A 20,106-nucleotide genomic window follows, 5' to 3' on the forward strand; every position below is an offset into this window, starting at 1 on the left:
TGCAATTTGCGAAGGGAAAAGGCAATGAAAATCTGCACTATGGTATATTTTTAAAGGGGAGATTGATATCATATATTATGACTAAATTAAGATTGACATTTGAATCAATTTATGCGCTCTTTTTTTCTTTTAAGATTGCTATATTAAAACAGTTTATTTGTAGTGGCCTCAAAAAGTAAAATCCTTCAGATTTTATAAAATCACTAATATATCTAAGCAAGTTATACTATATGTATAATGTTAGCCAATTTATATTAGTAGGTAATTGATTTAAGGAAAATAATCTTCCTTTATAGTAAACCAAACTCAACTTCAATGTTTACAAATATTGAAGTTCAAATGAATTCATACAATAAGCAAAAAGGGGACTGCAAGAAAGAAAACGTGTATATGTCCCCAATTACAACAAGAAAGAGTCACAATAATTACACTATTTTGCACCAAATAAATTTCACAATAATACAGTACTCCCAAATTTAGTCTCAAATGTTCCAATCAATCTCTGCTCCAAAATTCACATTTGATGCTTCATTTCACTAATTTCTTTCTTCAACTTTTGCATTTCCCCTATATTGGCCGACACAACAACTCTCAAATAGTCACACGAGGAACATCTTAAAGACAAAGAGAGAAAGCGAGATAAAATATAGAATAGGAATGATATAAATATATATATTATATAAATAATATAAATAAGAAATAGAGGAATAAAATATACAATATATAATCAATTATGAGTTTTCTATAAAAAAAACAGAGAAATAAAATATACATTCAAAGATAATAATCAATTATGAGTTTCTATACATGACCGAATAAAAACTACACCACATTAATCAATTATGTATTATAATTTTATCATTTCTCCTCCTAAACCCTTATCCTCAAAATCAAGAAGAAAAAAAAATCAATAACGTGAAGGAAAAACAAAATCATTAGATAAAATAACTCAAAGACAAATCAAAATCCAAAGGGTCCTAATATATGATATCAATCTCCCCTTTATTTAAAGGGTCTCTTAAAAGAGCGCATGAAGGCTTAATTATGCATTTTCACTTTTATTGAAATTTATAAAATCAGAATCTTAATCATTATCTTTACTTGCTAATTATGATAAATTCAAAGAACAACCCTACTATTTTTTTTAATAAAGTAAAAGGCAATTTGATAATAAATGGATGAGAATTGTTCATAATACAATTGATATTATTATTCTTATTTTTTTGGAAAGGTGGGTTTGATTAGATTCATACAGGCAAGAAATAAAAAATCTTGGTTTGAATTTGATGATATATTATGGGGCCTTACCCTATCATTATTAATTAATATGCTTTTCATTGATACAAAAAAAATATAATATAAAGTTAAAAACTTTGTAATACTTGTACTTTCAACAGGGAGCATTGAATGTTATTTTTATTATATCCCAATTGACATTATTGTTGTTTTCTCGATCATCTCAATGCACCATTAGATAACATAAAAGCCATCAAGGAGACCATCCATGATGCATTTGAGATGTATTTCACGGAAAGAATGAAAGCACATCAAAAGATCAACAAACGCCCATCGGGAGTAATGTATTTCCAACCTACGGTATGTTTCTATTTGTATATGATTTTATGCATTGTAAAGATGTTTAAGATATTTAATAATAAGAATTGTACATGTATTACCAATCTTTATATAGTGTCGTAAACAACCAAACAATATCGATTGCGGATATTACATTATGAGGATGATGAAGAATGTACTTATCAATGCCCCTCATATCAAACCTTTCTTGTCGAAACAGGTAACAAACAATATACAACTATACATAATTTTAATCTATACATAATTTTTGTATGTGTTTTGAATTTATTACAACTAATATAATTCTAATTAAATTTTTGTTTCTTTGTTTTTTTCTGTTCACCTCTGACAAACCATATACTACTCAAGAAATTGACGAAGTTCGAGAAGAATGGGTAATGTCATTTTTACAATTCGTTAGAGCAAAATGAATGATGTTATAGCTAGCTAATTACAATACATGTTTAGAAATTTTAAATTTTATTTCGTAAAATTTTTTTGCCATTGTTTTAGTATTTTCTTTTCAAATTTCTTTTGATACATATTCGAAACTCAAATGGATATATATTTTTAAATCAAAATTAAAATTGTAGTTGTATTTTTTTTAAAAAAAATTACTTTTAAGGGCATGCAAAGCGAGTCCTAAAAAATTACTTAAAGACACTCAATGAGATTTTTTAGGACTCGCACACTCAACCAGATTTTTTAGGACTCGCAATTCTAGTCCTAAAAAACCCTTTTTGTAGTAGTGTTAGCAAAATATTATCACTCAGAATAAATATCGACTTGACCTATGGTTAACGTTGTGACATTGATTAGATTCGATAACAACAATACTTATTTATCTATCAATAATCAATATCAGTCCTAGTCCAATTTAACCAAATACATCCGATCTTGTCTCATTGGTTAATGCCTTTGACAAGACATCACATCTCGAATGTGTAAGTAGATCATATCGTAGATGGCCTAATCAATGAAAATCCAATTCACTGGTCTAATCTTAGGACACGTTCTTTTGAACATATAATTACAACTATAATCCAATGTGACCTAATCACTATAATTGTAACTATCCATATGTTCGAGATTTTATAAATGTTTGTAATATTCCAATAATCATGTAATAAAACAAGCAAAGCAACACGGTTGTCAAACTAAACGATTTCTACTACTTTTATTGACAATATAAAATCGTGTTACATGTCTGACATTGTAACGCCTTGGATAGCCAAGACTGCTACACTGTGTACTTTTAAAGGTGCAAGACTTGCTAATCAAGTCATTATTTTAAAACGTGTCACTAAACATGTATGAGCTAGGGTTAAAAAGGTTTTGTTCTCAAAAGTTTTATTTTATATATTTAAGTTGTTATATAAATGGGATCCCAAAAGAAACAGAGTTAAAAAGTTGAATTACAGACTCCCAAAATTACACAAACATCTGTTAGCCATACTAAAGCAAAATGGACAATCTCTGGGTCTCGCGTCCCTGCCTAAACCTCAATCGTGGCGGCTGAGCAGTTGGCCATGTACATTCCGCTTGCAGAGCTCTCCTAATCAAGGCTAATCAAGCTTGCCCTTGCCTTTACCTGCACCACGTAGCACCCGTGAGCCAAGGCCCAACAAGAAAACATGTGCAACACAAACATTAATAACGGATAACAAACTCACTAAGCATGAACTCTCATCATATAACTCACATTAATCATTCAGCATAAATTCAGAATCATGGATGCAATCAAACACTTATAACATTCATATCACATAATAATCAGGGCCAACAACTTAGGCCACACCCTCTGTTTATCCCACTGAATCCGGCCCGCTTAAACCGAGCTCAGTGCATATTAAGCTGTCCTCGGCTACCAGTGGCCAAGTCGCGCCCTATGCGCTAGTGTAACCCTTGGCACCCTTAGGTCGTTGGTTCACTAAATAGCTTGCATGGCATAATACCATCTTTTCAAGCATACACGATAGGGAACCCTTAGTCCCATTACGTATATTCAATCAAGTGCAGTTTCCTTACCATTGATCTTTGCGGTTTCGGATTACGAGCAACGCTCCTCAAGCACGATCTGTTCCCGAGCCTAAGATTTTATCACCTAGTCACAACCAAGGTATAGGGTTCCATTAATATTCAAATTAGGGTTTCTGGATACAAAACTAACTTCCGGGAATCCGAGTTTCACCAAGCACGGTGGTGAAATCGATCCCGAGCATTCTAGACCACATTCCCATGCCTAAGATCCCCAAATGTTCAAGTGTGCACCCAAGGGCTGCGGCCCTTGAAGCTTAGATGCGGCCCTACCCTCAAAATAGAACCAAGGGCACGCCTGAAAGAAGACACGCGCCGCGGCCCTTGCCTTGGGCGTCGCGGCGCTCACCTTTGGCCGAGCCCTCCTGGCTCATCTTCATCCTAGGGTCGCAGCGCTCTAAAACAGAGCCGTGGCCCTTCCCTTCGAGCCCAGAAAATCCACCATTTCCAACATCTAAACCTCATCCAAAGCCATCCCAAAGCTCCCCAATTCAAAACCCTTTAGTCACAACACCTTTATCATGATTCTAACAACACATTTCAACAGAAATACAGCCCAAAAACCCACTAGAATCTCATTTCCAATTTCTGAAACTCAAGAACCTCAAACACTAAAGCCAACCATTCAAACTCAGATTAAAACCTCTAAATCACGAATTGAGACTTACCTCCTCTGCTGAACCACTTCACCAAGCCAAATCCAAGCTAATTCCCATGCTTTCCTCTTTAATTCTGCCCTTAAACATCAAAACTACATTCACCTCAAAACCCAACCAAAACCCAGAATTTCTAACCACAGAAAAGGAAATTTAGTGCTTGCCTTAGTCCTGATTAAGTTCCCTGATTGATTCTTGAGCTAAGCCTCTAAACCACTCCTTCAATCCACTGAATTCCAGCTGAATTCCCCTAAGATTTTAGTGTTTTTCCTTGTGTTTTCCTTGAGAGAGAATATAGAGGAAAGGCTGAAAATAAAGGTTGATTTAATTTTCTATCTACTATTTTCCTAAAGCTTCAGTCTATTCTTATCCCATTGAGTCAATCCCGAGGCTCGGGGTGCCGGAAACGTCCCTGAGGGCAAAACGGTAAAATCCCCCAATATTCTCGCCTAGACTTCCTAACCTCGAATATATCTCCATATATTTATTTTCATAACCCAATAGTCTAAATAACTACCTGATACCTAAAATACCCCTGACTTATCCAAAGTCAACTGTTAAGCCCTGTTGTGACTTTTCCCCGCTAACTAGCCCTAGGATCGCCTCGAGTCGTGCTCTGGAGACCTACCCACATAATAATGTGGTTCTCACAATTACCATATATTCATATCACATTAATACCAATATAATCATACAAGCATTATTAATCATATAATTATGCATTTAAATCAATAAAATCATTCAAATCACATTTAACCCAATAATGCCCTCCTGGCACACTAATCAAGGCCCTTAAGCCTCATTAGCGAATTTTGGATCGTTACAGACATAGTTTTATAAGGGCATAAAACCCAACATAATTTTGTGTAAAGTAACAATATTACAAAATTGGGCTTTCCTGACACCCAACCAGTTGACTGTCGTAATTTCTTAGCGGGACTCTACGCCGACAGTTAAAAATTGTAGGCATGGAAACCAACGCTGACAGTTAATAACTATCACCGTTGCTTTTGACTGTCACTATTGACCCCAACGCCGATAGTTAATTCGAGACCAATGCCGACAGTTAAAAATTGTCGCTATTAACCCCAACGTCGATAGTTAATTCAAGACCAATGCCGACAGTTAAAAATTGTCGCTATTGACCCCAACATCGACAATTAATTCAAGACCAATGCTGACAGTTAAAAATTGTCAATATTGACCTAAACCTCGACGGTTAATAAAAGCTCAATGTCGACAATTACAAAATGTCGCCAAAATTCAAATAAAAAATTTAAAAATATAATTAATGAATAATAAAATTTTAAAAATAAACTAAATTATGTAAATATGTATTTATGAAAAACTTTTAAAACTATATTTTTTTTTGTTTCTAAATTTTTCATATTATTAACTTTTGTACTTATAATAATTTTTACATCAAACTTTAACGTAATTATGATATTAAGAGTAACAATACATTAATTTAATTTAACTATATTATTGTTTAACATATTTATAAAATTAGCATTAGTTATTAATTGATTGGACAAATATTGTAAAATAATTTTAATATATAAATTCATTAGTTATAATTTTTTTAATATATGTTTACATTTTATTTATAAATCAACATATTGGAGCAATGCCGACAGCTATAAAATGTCATTATTAGAGCCAATAGTGACAACTTATAGTTGCCGACATTGGTCATTTTTAAAAAAATAGCTTTTAATTTTTAAGGGTACACTTTGAGTGTCCTACAAGAGTATTGATGGTGCTCAATGTGGGCCCTAAATAATAATAATAAGATAAATGAATAAATAAATTAAAGCTTTATTAATAACTAAATTAAAAAAAACAAAAAAAAAAGTAAAATTAAAGCTTTACTAATTATTGTCTTTTAATTTAAATTATTATTATTTTTGGGAAAATAATTAAGTCGATAATTGGAATAAAAAACACCACAATTTAGACCTCCCATGCACGTTTCTTTCTCTATATATAATTATAATATATATATATATATTAATGTTATTATTATTATTATAATTTTCAAAAATTGAAACCCTATTCTCTTTCCCACACATTCTCAGCCTAACTCAGCTGCCTCCCTCTCTCTTTCTTTCTCTCTTCTCCTCATACCCATTTCCTTTTCTCTCTGCCTTCTTCTCTCACCATCTAGCTTAAAGTCGACTAGTCGGTAGGCTAGGCTTGCAGAGGGGAATGAGATGGACAGTGGCCGGAAGGACGACGGGCTAGACTTGCGGCAGTGGATGGGTGCGTGAGGTCACAGACGATGGAGGACTATGGTACCAGATTATGTTGACCACAGTAAGTTTTTTTTTAATGTTATATGCATCTACATATATATATATAAGGATGAAGAAATAATTGTTTATTTGTTTTAGAGTTTGTTAGTTTGATGAAGAAATAATAGATTGATTGTATAGATTTTATTGTATATTTGATTTTGGATTTTGTTTCTAAATTTGAGTTTATAACTATATTGGGTATTTGATTTTTTTTCCTTTTGCTCCTTGATTCTGCCGAGCATAGATGTATACACTCATTCTTTGCCTATGGACTGCTGCTATAGAGTAATTAGTATATTTAAAATTGTATATGGCATTGGTATTATTCTGCACCATTCATCTTATGTTTATAGACAATGATATATGATTTTTGAGTCAAGTAGTAGTGTTATATTTGTTAAAAAAAATTTATTAGATTTGTAAATACTTTACATAAGTTTTGTTATTTTAATCTATAATTTTTTAGATTTGTATATATATATACGTTTTATTTAAATCATAATTTTTAATTTAAAATAAAAATAAATAATTTTTTTGCAAGCAACGGCGACACCTAATAACTGTTAGCGTTGCCCCACAACAGCGATAGTTTTTAACTATCGGCATTGCCAGCAACAGCGACACCTAATAATTGTCGGCGTTGCTAGCAACAGCGACACCTAATAAATGTCGATGTTGCCCGCAACAGCGACAATTTTTAACTGTCGGTGTTGCTACCCCTACGTTGACGTAGGCAAATACGACAATTAGTTGACTGTCGTTGTTGCTCAATAGAGATAGTTAAAAACTGTCGAGAAAGCCCATTTTTGTAGTAGTGTAATGTTGAAAAGTATATAAAAATATCTCAAACTATAATTTAAACAAAGAAATGTATTTGGATAGGTGGTAAGTTCATTGATTTTTAAAGAGGAGGTAAGGGATTTAATTCCCTATCCTCACATTTTTTTGCAATAATAAAATGGGCCTAAAAGTGGACCTGAATAAGAAAAGTGGTCTGACCCGATTTGGGCCCAACACAACACAAAGGATGACACGACATGGGTAATGTTGGTCTTATTCTTTCAAATATGGGCCGGCCTGACACGGATTTGAATACGGGCTCAGCTCGAATTATTTAGAGGCACAAAAATGTGGGTCGTTGCGGGCTGGCCCGACCCCAGCTCTAGTTTATACATCATGCCATGAGTGACATAAAATACTATGTCTACCACGTGCACATTGTAAAATCCAATTACTTACAGTCTGTTTGCTAGAGTGGAAATGTAGAGAAATAGAGAGATATGGAGGGAAAGGAGTGAAATGATTAGAATAATCCACTTCTACTTACTTTGTAGGATGGAAGGTGAAAGAAAGACCAATCCCTCTAGGTCTACTATTTTGAATCCATCCCCATATTGACAGAAGAGAGGCTTTGAATAAAAGTAGGTGCCTACTTTTTTTTTTTTTTACAAAATATATAAATATAATATTTTATAATAACAACAAAAGTGTGTATATATATATTATATATATATATATATGATAAAAAAAGTCTATATATATTATAATCTTGTCATGATGTCTTATTTTTCTTCATCATGTACATATATTTTTGTTTTTTTTATTTATAGCTAATATATAAATACATTGATTTTGATATTTTTTTTATTTATTTTGATTTTAATAAATTGTAAAATATTTTGTATTATTTTCAAAATAAGTTGCATTTTAAAAGTTTTAAGATATATTTAAATCACTATTTCAAAATAGAAAAGATAAATATATTTAAATGTTATATATATATATGGGATATTTACGGCATAAGTACCCAATGTTTGGCGTTTGTAACCGGCATGGACCAAATCTTTTTTTTAGCGGGAAAAGTACCCAAAGTCACTAAAAGTGTAATTCCGTTTGTTTACCCAAAAAAGATTTACTTGATGACGTGTCAAAAATAACATACACATGGGATGCACGTGACTGTTTAAGTGAGTATGATCTGTTCAATCATCGACCAGAAGAGAATTCACTCAGCAGACGGTATATTTTACGAGTGACTAGTCTGGTGACAGCATTTCAGATATTCTCTATGGATATGTAATGTCGCATTTATGTAATAATTGTGATTTTTATTTTATTTAGATACGCTTGTATTAAATGTAATTAAGGCCCATCAGCCCATGTAGAACTCATTGAGCCTATAAATAAGACTCAAATGGCTCAAGAGAGGGGGCTTTTGAGAGAAAGAATTATAGTGTTTTTTATCCGCCAAATTTGTATTCATCTCTAAGCTTGTGAAACTCGTGAGCCCTACTTCATTGATCACAGTTTTTGGAATTCTACATCAATAAGAACACTAAGTGGACGTAGGTTATTACCATTTTTTGGGGCCGAACCACTATAAATCTTGGTTGTCGTTTATCTTTTTGTCTTGAATTCATCTTGTTTTTTATCGTTTTACTTGACTCCATGTCGTTGACCAAATCAAGGGTCAACATTTTGGTGCTTTCATTGAGAGCTGAACTTAAGACCTCCAAGAAGATCAAATGGCAAAAACAGCTAGGAAGATTGGACAAACCTCTGGTACTGCACCAACCCAACCTCCTCCGCAAAATGTGGCTGAGGATGAGCCTCGAGTGGAATTGGAAGAGGAGGAAATGAATTCGGAGACTTTGAGGACGACTCTGATTGTGTTATAGGAGGAATTAGCCAATCTGAGGGCTAATAAAGAAAATGTGGCTGAAACGATGGCGTTGCAGCAAAGAGAGATTGATAGGCAACGCCAAGAATTGAATGAACAACAAGCTGACATGGACCGCCGGCAGAGGGACGCCACTGTCGCTTTGGAGGCAGCCATTCAGTTGGCCCGAGGACAGCCTGCACCGGCTGCCCGATCGGATCAGCCACCTAGTACGCCATCGTAGCAAGGTCCACATTCAGATCATTCCCAACTTCACCACACCCCGCCTCAACCAGAAAACCCTCAGAGACCGGAGCAACCCCCTGCTGCTCAACAGGATAGGCCATTTCAGTATCTTGAGAAGCAACCACCCTCTCGCGCTGGTCGAGATAATCCCCATAAGCAAAGGCAGAATAGGGCCGGGCAGCCTCCCCGAAGCCCTAGACGCCAGACTGTTGAGGATCCAAACCCACCGAGCAGGAGATAGCGTCCTTCTGCAAGCAGAAGGCAGGTTGAATCAGGCTTTGCGATCAGGGGTCCCCCACGACATAATAATGCCCGGAGACCTACCGACCAACGCAGACCTCCACCTGCCAGTCGGGATATGCCAGCAAGGGGAGGGGGAAATAGTGCGAACAGCAGGTCACACCATAGTCGGTCACACTTTAAGGATTACCATGACTATCATGAGGCAGATTCGGGCAGAAGAAATGCTGGTCGGCGGCAAGAAGAGAGGGGTGGAGAATAGAACCCTCTGCCAAGAGAGAACCGGCCAATGAGCCAGAATGCTGGGGGACAGCCAAGATAGCCCAACGTCTTTGATAGATTGGGCGCGAGCGAGCAAAGGCATAGAAAGGAAGATTTGCGGGATGTTATCAATGACAGAAGAGAAAGACACGACGAGTATGCACCTCCAGCACCAGTCGCTCCAATAGTACCAGGCATTGTGTAGGCCTAGCTCGATGCTTTAAATCAGGTCGCCCAGCAATTAGTAGGGAACCGGACATCCCACATTGAATTTGACTAGAGAAAGGGCACTCTATTTGTGTAAAGCATCGCGATGGCTGAGATTCCAAGAAAATTTAAGATGTCGGTCTTGCCCAACTTCACCGGATTAGAAGATCTTGTATCTCACGTGAACAAATTTGAGATACAGATGGACATCCAAAAGGTGTCAGATGACGCTTGGTGCAGAATCTTTCCGACCACCTTGTCCGAGACTACTCAGGAGTGGTTTTTCAAATTCCCTCTAGCCAGCATAGTGTCTTGGGAGATGTTCATGGAGGAGTTTTATAGACAATTTTATGCTGGTCGAGTACATCCGACCAAGGCCAATCAGCTAGTCGAAATACGCAAGAAGGAGGGAGAAACCCTGAAGGGGTATGTTCAACGTTTCATGCGAGCCACTGCTAGGGCTAAGATGGTTGGCGATGAAGGAAAGATGATGGCTCTTACTGTTGGAGTACGGCGCCATTCATCCCTCTGGAACAGTTTGCGGAAGAATGGGGTCAAGAGCACCCAAGAATTTCTGGACCGAGCAGACAAGTACATCAAGCTCGAGGAGGCCATAGCCAACGAAGGGAAGTTACCCACAGATAACCAGGGTTCGAAAGAAGATCCCACTAAAGCCACCAATGGGTCTGGGAAACCCAATGACAACGACAAAAATAATGGGAAAAATGGAAGTAAAAGGGCGAACCACAAACCATCAACATATGAGAACAAGCGCCCTAAAAGTAATAGATATGAGCCGAGGTTCACCAATTATACGGCCCTAGTCGATAGTAGAGCAGAAGTGTATCAGGCCACTCACACAACTGTTTCCTTCAGGTGACCAGCCCCAATCAGGAAAGATATCTCCAAGAGAGATACTACTAAGTTTTGTCATTTTCACAACGACTTCGGTCATGACACCAACGAGTGCAACCAGTTCAAGGATGAGATTGAGTTCCTTATTAGACAAGGACACCTAAGGAGATATGTGCGAGCGACTGGAGGTTCTCAGAGAGAGGCTCAAGGAGGCAATGAGCAGGCACATGTACGCCAATGCTTGCCCCCTTTACAGCTAGCTCCAGTTGCTGGTACATTGCTGACCATCTGTGGTGGCCCACACCTGGCACGAGATAGTGGGAAGGTAAGGGAAAGGTACGCTTGAACCTTACGTCACGACTAGGACATTGAAATGCTGAACGTAGAGGAGCAAGCTCCCAAAAAAGATCGAACAGAGGAAGAATCAATAACTTTCTTTGAGCTTGACGCTCAGTATGTTTGATTCCCCTATTTGGATCCTCTGGTCGTGGATGTCCAGATCGCTAATATGATGGTCAAGTGAGTATTGGTGGATACAGAAAGCTCAGTCAACATCTTGTACAAATCTTCATTGGAGAGGATGAAGTTATCAGTGCAAGATTTGGAACCATGCAACCAAACAATTTTTGGTTTTTCCGGTGAAGGGCTCGCACCAACTGGGTCGATTAGGCTTCTTTTCACAGCAGGAGTGGCACCTACGAATAGAACATTACTCGCTACTTTCATAGTAGTTGATTTTCCTTTTGCATATAATGCTGTGATTGGAAGGCCTATTCTAGTCGACTTGCGAGCCGTAACCTCGATCTGGCACTTGGCCATGAAATTCCCAACCGACGCAGGAGTGGGATGCGTGTTGGGAAACCAGCGTGAGGTGCAGGAATGTTATAATTCCTCGATTACCAAGGCAAAGAGATGCAGATTGGGGGAAAAAGTCGAAAAAAGGTTGTTGTTGGCAAACGAAGTACAAGCCCAATTAGGTGAACATGTCACCAAATAGGATGTTGGTCAAAGTGAGGATAGGGACTTAAATCCTTGCTTTGGAGATTTTTAAGAAAATGTGGGACCCATGGAGGACCTCGAGGAGGTCCAACTAGAAGAGGCAAATACGACCAGGGTTGTGAAATTCGGTAAAAACTTAGAGACAACAACAAAGAAAAAATTGGTGGAATTATTGAAGGAGAATCAGGGGTGTTTCCCTGGTCGCATAAAGATATGGTTGGGATTGACCCAGCAGTTATCAACCATGTCTTAAATATAGACAAATAAATTCCACCAGTGCAACAAAAAAGGAGGTTGCTCAACAAAGACAGATTGAAGGCGTTAAAGGATGAAGTCGAGAAGCTAAAAGAGAACGGATTCATCAGGGTAGCGTTTTATCCATTTTGGGTCTCTAATCCTGTACTGGTTCCTAAGTCGAATGGCAAGTGGAGGACGTGCGTGGATTTCACAGACCTCAATAAAGCTTGCCCGAAGGATTGTTTCCCACTCCCAAGGATCGACCAGCTGGTTGATGCTACATCAGGACATGAGATTTTATCATTCATGGACGCATACTCTTGGTACAATCAAATCAGTATGCATCCACCTGATGAGGATCACACTAGCTTTCGAACAGATACAGGTCTTTACTGTTACAAAGTAATGCCTTTCGGTTTGAAAAATGCTGGTGCGACTTACCAGTCAACCATATGTTCAAGGAACTAATCGGCGTTAACATGGAGGTATATGTCGATAACATGCTGGTTAAGTCGAAGAATGCAAAAGAGCACATCGGGGACCTACGAGAATGCTTCAACATCTTAAAAAAAAATCAGATGAAGCTAAATCCCCTCAAGTGTTCCTTTGGTGTTGGATCAGGAAAATTTTTGGGATTCATAGTAAACTCGCGAGGAATCGAAGCTAATCCTGAAAAAAGTCAAGGCCCTAATCGAGATGAAGTCGACCGCCAAGATTAAAGATGTTCAAAGCCTAACCGGGAGGATTGCCGCTTTGAGTATATTCATTTCAAAGTCAACAGACAAGTGCATTCCATTTTTCAATCTACTCAAGGGCAATAAGAAGTTCGAATGGACGGAAGAGTGTGAACAGGCTTTTCAGGAGCTAAAGTCCCATATCTCACAACTATCGATCTTGTCCAAACTTGTCGAAAAAGAAACTTTGTTCATCTACTTGGCAGTCACATAGTATGCTGCTAGCGTAGTTTTGATCAGATAGGAGGACCATGTCCAAAAAGTTGTGTACTATGTAAGCAAGAGATTAGTGGGAGCAGAGTTGTGATATCTGCCCATTGAGAAGTTAGCCTATTGCTTGATTCTTGTCTCCAAAAAGTTGCGATCGTACTTTCAAGCTCACCCCATCCTGGTACTCACCGACCAGCCATTATGGCAAGTCTTGTAGAAACCAAAAGTCGCCGGTCGATTATTAAAATGGGCAATCGAACTTGGGCAGTTCGATATTTCTCATTCTCCACGAGCAGTTGTAAAGGGACAGGCTCTAGCAGACTTTGTCGTGAAATTCACTGGAATCCAGGATATCAAACTGATGAAGGATACTGGACTCCAAAGTCACACTCCTTCCTGGAAGCTATACGTAGAAGGCTCTTCAAACGAGCACAATGCTGGAGCAGGGCTGATCTTGATTACCCTGGAAGGCATCGGTTCCATTGCGCAATCAGATTTGATTTTACAACGTCCAATAACGAAGCCGAATACGAAGCTCTGCTCGTAGGATTAAGGTTAGCCAAAGACATGGATATAATGCCAATTGAGATCTACAGTGATTCCCAGCTACTGGTTAATCAAATTATAGGAGAATATCAAGCTCGAGGTCTCAACATGGTTGCTTATCTAAACAAAGCCAAGGACTTATTGGTGCAGTTCGAAAAATATACTCTCCAGCAAGTACATCATGATCAGAACTCAAATGTCGATGTCTTGGCCAAGTTAGGAAGTGCGAAGGACGTTGACACCTTCAACATAGTGCCAGTTGAGCGTTTGTCAGCACCAAGCATTTGAATAGAGGAGTCTTCACTGGTGATCCAAGCGACAGACACATGGATGACACCCTTCATTAGATACCTTGAGCAAGGAGTGTTGCCAGCGGAAAGACGAAAAGCAAGGACCCTTCAGAGGCAGTTGGCTCGGTTCGTTCTGGTCGATGGAATTTTATACAGAAGAAGGTACTCGATGCCGCTGTTAAGATGTGTTTCTAAAGAAAAGGCCAAGAAACTGATGCAAGAACTCCATGAAGGTTTTTGTGGAGATCACGCTGGGGGGCAAAGTTTGTCAAAAAAGATCATAAGGCAAGGATACTTCTGGCTTACCATGATTGAAGACTCCATGGATTTTGTGCGGAAATGTAACAAGTGCCAAAGTTTCTCCAAAATACCTCGAGCAGCCCCAAATGAGCTCAACAGATGGAAAGCATGTGGCCATTCGCAGTGTGGGGGATTGATTTGATCGAGTCTTTACCCATAGTTAATGTTGACTATTTTACAAAGTGGGCCGAAGCTGAGCCACTTGCGACAATAACAACCAAGAAAGTTTTAGACTTTGTGGTCAACACTACTACAAAAATTGAATTTCCCGACAGTTTTTAACTGTCGCTATTAAGCAACGACGACAGTCGACTAACTGTCGTATTTACCTATGCCGGCGTAGGGGTAGCTACGCCGACAGTTAATAGGTGTCGCCGTTGCTGGCAACGCCAACAGTTATTAAGTGTCGCCGTTGCTGGCTACGCCGATAGTTATTAGGTGTCGTCGTTACTGGCTACGCCGACAGTTACTAGGTGTCGCCGTTGCTGGCTACGCCGACAGTTACTAGGTGCCGCCGTTGCTGGCAACACCGACAGTTACTAGGTGTCGTCGTTGCTGGCAATGCCGACAATTATTAGGTTTCGTCATTGCTTACAAAAAATTTATTTATTTTTATTTTAAATTAAAAATTATGATTTAAATGAAACACTTACATACAAATCTAAAAAATTATAAATTAAAATAACAATACTTATACAAAGTATTTACAAATCTAATAATATAAATTTTGGACAAATATAACCCTACTACTTGACTCAAAAATTATATAGTCTTGTCTATAAACATAATCGTCTTGACTTTAAAAAATATATAACTAGATTTATAAAGTAAATAATTAATAACTCAAAAAAGAATCATTTACTCAAATAAAAATTACAGGTTCAATCTCCTAGATTGAGACCCTATTACGCCTTTCCCTAGCAGTTGATTCGTCCCAACCAACCTAATCAAGTTTACAAACAAATGACGTTAGTATTCTACAATAATAATAAGAAAAATACTAATAACATAAAATGAAGAGAGGAAAAAAGAAACAAGTTGCCCCATCAACTAACCTGCAAATTACGCCATTGTTAATTCTTCCATCTAGCGGGATCAAGATCACTAATATCCGTGATTGTACCCATATACCTGCCAAAGGAATTCATTTTGCTTTCAGCCCAAAATTATCCTTATTCATCAGTATTACAGAAAATATTTTTGAATTTTAGAAGGCAATATGTTAATTTAGATCCAGGAAAATCTAAGCATAAACCAATGTTAAATTCTTTTGTCCAGCTATTATCAGAACAGGAATAAAGATTCAAGTATAGCTACCTTCTTGTTCCAGACTCTTCGGCTTCAAACAACATATGAAAATGCATGCCCAGAGATATTTGGTTTCAACACACTGTCTTGTAGTACTTGGCTAAAGGAATAACAAATTTTTATTGACTAGCCCTGCACATGCATATAAAAATTACACAGTTCACTTTGCAACATAATTATAATGCCCTCTCAAACTGATCAAAATGTAATAAGATATTGAAATTTGCAATCATGAAAAATTAGTAGGAATTTGTGTTTCTGAAAAGAAGAAAAAAAATGTAGAATCCCAACCTAGGATTGTAGAACACAGTGAAGGAATAAAACTAAATACATGTAGTAATACACACTAAATATAAGAAACATCAACATTGAATCCAATCCTTGTTTGAGTAGAAATTCTTAAATTATTTCAGGAAATCATAAATCTTAATTCATGCAAACATCTAATGTCCATACATATATTTTGCAAACAACTCTGACAAGATATATTAATTTGTATGTGAGTTCTATTTTGTGTGGTTAAAGTTTAATAAAACATCGCTTTCCTAAATCCCAATTTTTTCCATCTAAAAAACATAGTGAAACAACACTAGTTTCAATTCTTTGGAAACCACAAGCAATTTAAATAATTGACACTAACTGATATAATAAAAAACTTTATTAGATCATAACTATATCTACTAATTAAATTTATTAATGAACACTAATATATGTATCTATATGTGTACATAGTTACAACAATAGCAGCAGGAACAAAAGGAAGGCATTTCTTGAATGTATATTGACTATGAAGACGCCAAATCCTAAGTAAATTATCAAGTCAGTTGCGATAAAATTATACACCATAAAATTATATAGATCTTTTTCCTTCAAGCCTCAATATTGCAATTATTAGGAGACTGACTTTCATTCCACTTGTAAATATGCTTGGTCATTCAATACCAACCCCATCATGCTTTGGTCAAGTAATAGTACTTATCCATGGAGATTGAGTAAAGTAACACAAGTAGAGAACATCAAGACACATTACTAACACACATTTAATTTACTATATAAAAAGTAGAAACGAGGAGAACTAATCCAAGATGGCTGACCTGCAAGAGTATCATGTCTATATTTGGGATACTTGGACTTTTCAGTACACACAATAGACTTTGAGCCTCCTTTTCAGTACTTTTGTTTTCATTTTTATTTTGTAATGCCTACAAAATTAAAGATAAAGAAAATTGTCAGCTAAAACATATGTGTAAATATAGATATCATTTGGAATAAGACATTTAAAGCTACACTTAAGACCAAAGGTGCAAACACATAATATAGTAGAAAGGAATTTTTTATATTTTTTCTGCTTATACAATTTATCATCATTACAACATAAAAAAAGAATAAATCAAACAGAATAAAAGACGATTAGAAAAAATAAATCATTAAACCATAAAAAAAGCATGATAATTGACTCACAAACACATATAATATCAGAAGACAATATATATGATATAAAAATATATATATATATTTATATTTAAAACTAAGATCATAAAAGACTTACCCACTAAAGGATCTTAAGTCTGAACAACTCGTGCCAAAGGAGATGCCAAGAGAAAATAAAAGCAATCAACTGTTATAAAAGCAAACCCACAAAAAAATTAAAACATAATCAATCATAAAAAAGAAAAGGGTCAAGAAAAAAAACCCGAGGAGTCCATCTAGAAAGAAGACAGCAATACCACGTAGAAGGCCTTAAACCTTGACTGCATTGAAATTGAGTATTAATTTTTGAGTAACAAGAATCGCTCTTCCTGGTGTCCATACAAAAAATTCTGGTTTCAAATATTGATGAAATTCATCTTTGCATTCATCTTCAATCTTGGCCAAAAAAATACAAATAAAAGGAACAAAGGCATTCAAATAAGCTTTCCATAAGCAACATGACTTGAATTTAAAACACAAAATAAATCAAAAAGCAAACACCTCTCAATCATTAATAAAAATTTGTATATAGTCAATGGAATCCAATAATACATATGAATATATATATATATATACTCAATGAAACATGAAAGATTATAGCAAATAACAACACTAATCTATTGGCTCTTCTCAAGTAAAGATTATACTATATCACCACTAGCATGAAAGGTTGGTTAAAATATACACACACAAAACATAGCATATTTATTGTCCCAATCTTAAAAACCAAAACAAAACAAACAAATATAAAGCAAAAAATAACATGTCAGCCTCAAGTAGTTTGCATATTTATTGTCCAAATCTCATAACTATCAGCCTCAAGTAGTTTCATAATCAGTCAAAATATAGAAACTGTACACTCCTAAGAGGGCAATTCTTCGGCGCGTATGGGAGGAAATCTATGATCCCTCAAAGCACTACAAAATATCACACACCAAGAACAACCAAAAACATAAGCTCTCGTTTGTTAAAATAGAGGGTAATTATTTTTATTTGAAATGAACAAAAACAACTAAGTATATATTAGAAACACCATGAAAGATAACATCATAGGCAGAGCAGGTCCGAAATATATATTTATATATATATTCTTTTGTGACACAGGGCAGTCCATGCCAAGAAAGGAAATGGTTACAATCAATTGAAGTGAGTTAAGTGACATAGCAAAGGCAATCAAAATGCACTTTTTCATTTGTCAGAATTTTTTTCTTCTTCTTTTTTATTTCATGTTCATATTCTAAGGACACAATTGTGTACAGAAAAATCATAAAGACTATCAATTTGTGAAAGAGATCACATGCTAGCAGCTCTAAAGTTATCCATTACATAACTTTGAGACTCTATATTGTCGATTGCTGCATATAGGTTTAAATGGTTCAATAATTCAGAATCCGTTAAAAAATGAAAGAATCATTAAAGATATATGTATAACATGAAGTCCCTCATTCAAAAACTCTCAGAAGCACCATAGAAAAAATATGTGCAGAACTTTCCGTGAGAATCTAGTCTCTAAGTGCATCTTCTCATTAAATTAGAGTATAGACATATAATTTTGTTTAAGCAAAGATGACGATTAGCTCTTTTGTTCTGTTTATTCTTGGGGGGAATGGGGGTTAGCATTGTCAACTTACAACCATGTTCCAAGTCAAAAAAATACAAACTAAGAATTATGCAGAGGTGCTTGTTGGAAATAATTTTAGTAGCACATAAGGATTAGAAAATTCGATCATAAATAGATTAAAAGTATTAAGTAAAAAAGAACACAACAAATACCATAAAACTGTAATGTCATCATCAAGAGCCTGAAGTAATATAATAGATATATCGACAGACAATAAAATAACATTCCCAGCAAACAAATAAGACTAGAAATATCTTAAAAGAACATATCAAAGAAGGTAATATCAGGAACAGGAAGTGAAAAAAAGTTCAAAAGATAACATCAGAGCCACCCAACCCAATTGCAATCATATCTAATTCCTTGACTAAAGCAAGATGTTTCAAAAATAACAATGGTATCAAGGATAAAAAATATATATATACTTAGTTGTTTTTGTTCATTTCAGACTACCCTGTGTCACAAAAGAATATATATATATATATATATATATTATATATATAATACTAATAATAAAAACTAAATATATATATATATTGTAGATGGAGAGGAAGATCGGAAGAACCGTCTCCGATGGAGCTTGGAAGAACGTCTCCGATGAAGCTTCGAAAGAACCGTCAATCTCAACACTTGATAGTCTTCTTGTAGACAAAATCTCTAATTAAGTTAAGAATATTAATAATAAAATAAACTAAATATATATACCGTAGAATGCCGAGAGGAAGATCGGAGGAGAGCTTGGAGACGCCGTCTATGATGGAGCTTGGAGGAGCCGTCTGTGTTTGGGGTTTCGAAGATTGGGGTTTGGCTTTTAGTCTGCAAGACATTTGGGGTTGAGTCATTTGGGGTTTGGGGATTGAGGTCTAAGAGGAGAGAGACTTACAGAGGGAGTCGTTTGGGGGTTCGGGAGAGACTTACAGAGAGGTTTGGGGTATGGGTCAAAGAGGAGCGAGAGTTACAGAGGGAAAATAAAATTGGGTTTGGGTTTTTTTATTTGGTTTGGCGCTAAATAAAAGAGATATACCCACATGTCTCTCAAAGTACCTCTAGCGATGAATTTTTAATGTCGCCGCTAGAAGTGTAGTCGCTAAAGCCTATTACTCTTGTAGTTAAAGAATAAAATAGTTTATAATATAGTTAATTTTGTAAATATGTTGAGGAATAATAAATTTAAATTTTGATATAGAAATTATTATAAATACGAAAGTTAATAATATGAAAAATTTAGAAACAAAAAGAATCTAGTTTTAAAAGTTTTTAATAAATACATAATTTTTATAAATATATATGTTTACATAATTTAGTTTATTTTTAAAATTATACTATTCATTAATTCTTTTACAATATTTTTACAATTAATA

The 20,106-nt window shown here is 35.8% G+C and overlaps 1 long non-coding RNA gene across 3 annotated transcripts; it reads right to left on the reverse strand.

Moving 5' to 3' along the window:
* Positions 1-15,018: 15,018 nt before the first annotated feature.
* Positions 15,019-19,583, reverse strand: LOC133801029 (uncharacterized). Of its 3 annotated transcripts, none has more exons than XR_009876709.1 (6): positions 19,451-19,583; positions 17,207-17,523; positions 16,752-16,859; positions 15,667-15,789; positions 15,405-15,480; positions 15,019-15,292 (listed from the first exon to the last, which is right to left on the reverse strand). It is a non-coding gene; the product is annotated as an uncharacterized LOC133801029 (long non-coding RNA). The 3 variants fall into 3 exon arrangements; XR_009876708.1 differs by having other exon boundaries at positions 17,207-19,383; positions 19,451-19,578; XR_009876710.1 differs by lacking the exon at positions 19,451-19,583 and having other exon boundaries at positions 17,207-17,275; positions 17,385-19,347.
* Between the last annotated feature and the right edge of the window lie 523 nt (positions 19,584-20,106).

This window comes from Humulus lupulus, chromosome 9 (genome assembly GCF_963169125.1).
Source record: "Humulus lupulus chromosome 9, drHumLupu1.1, whole genome shotgun sequence".
Taxonomy (NCBI): Eukaryota; Viridiplantae; Streptophyta; class Magnoliopsida; order Rosales; family Cannabaceae; genus Humulus; species Humulus lupulus.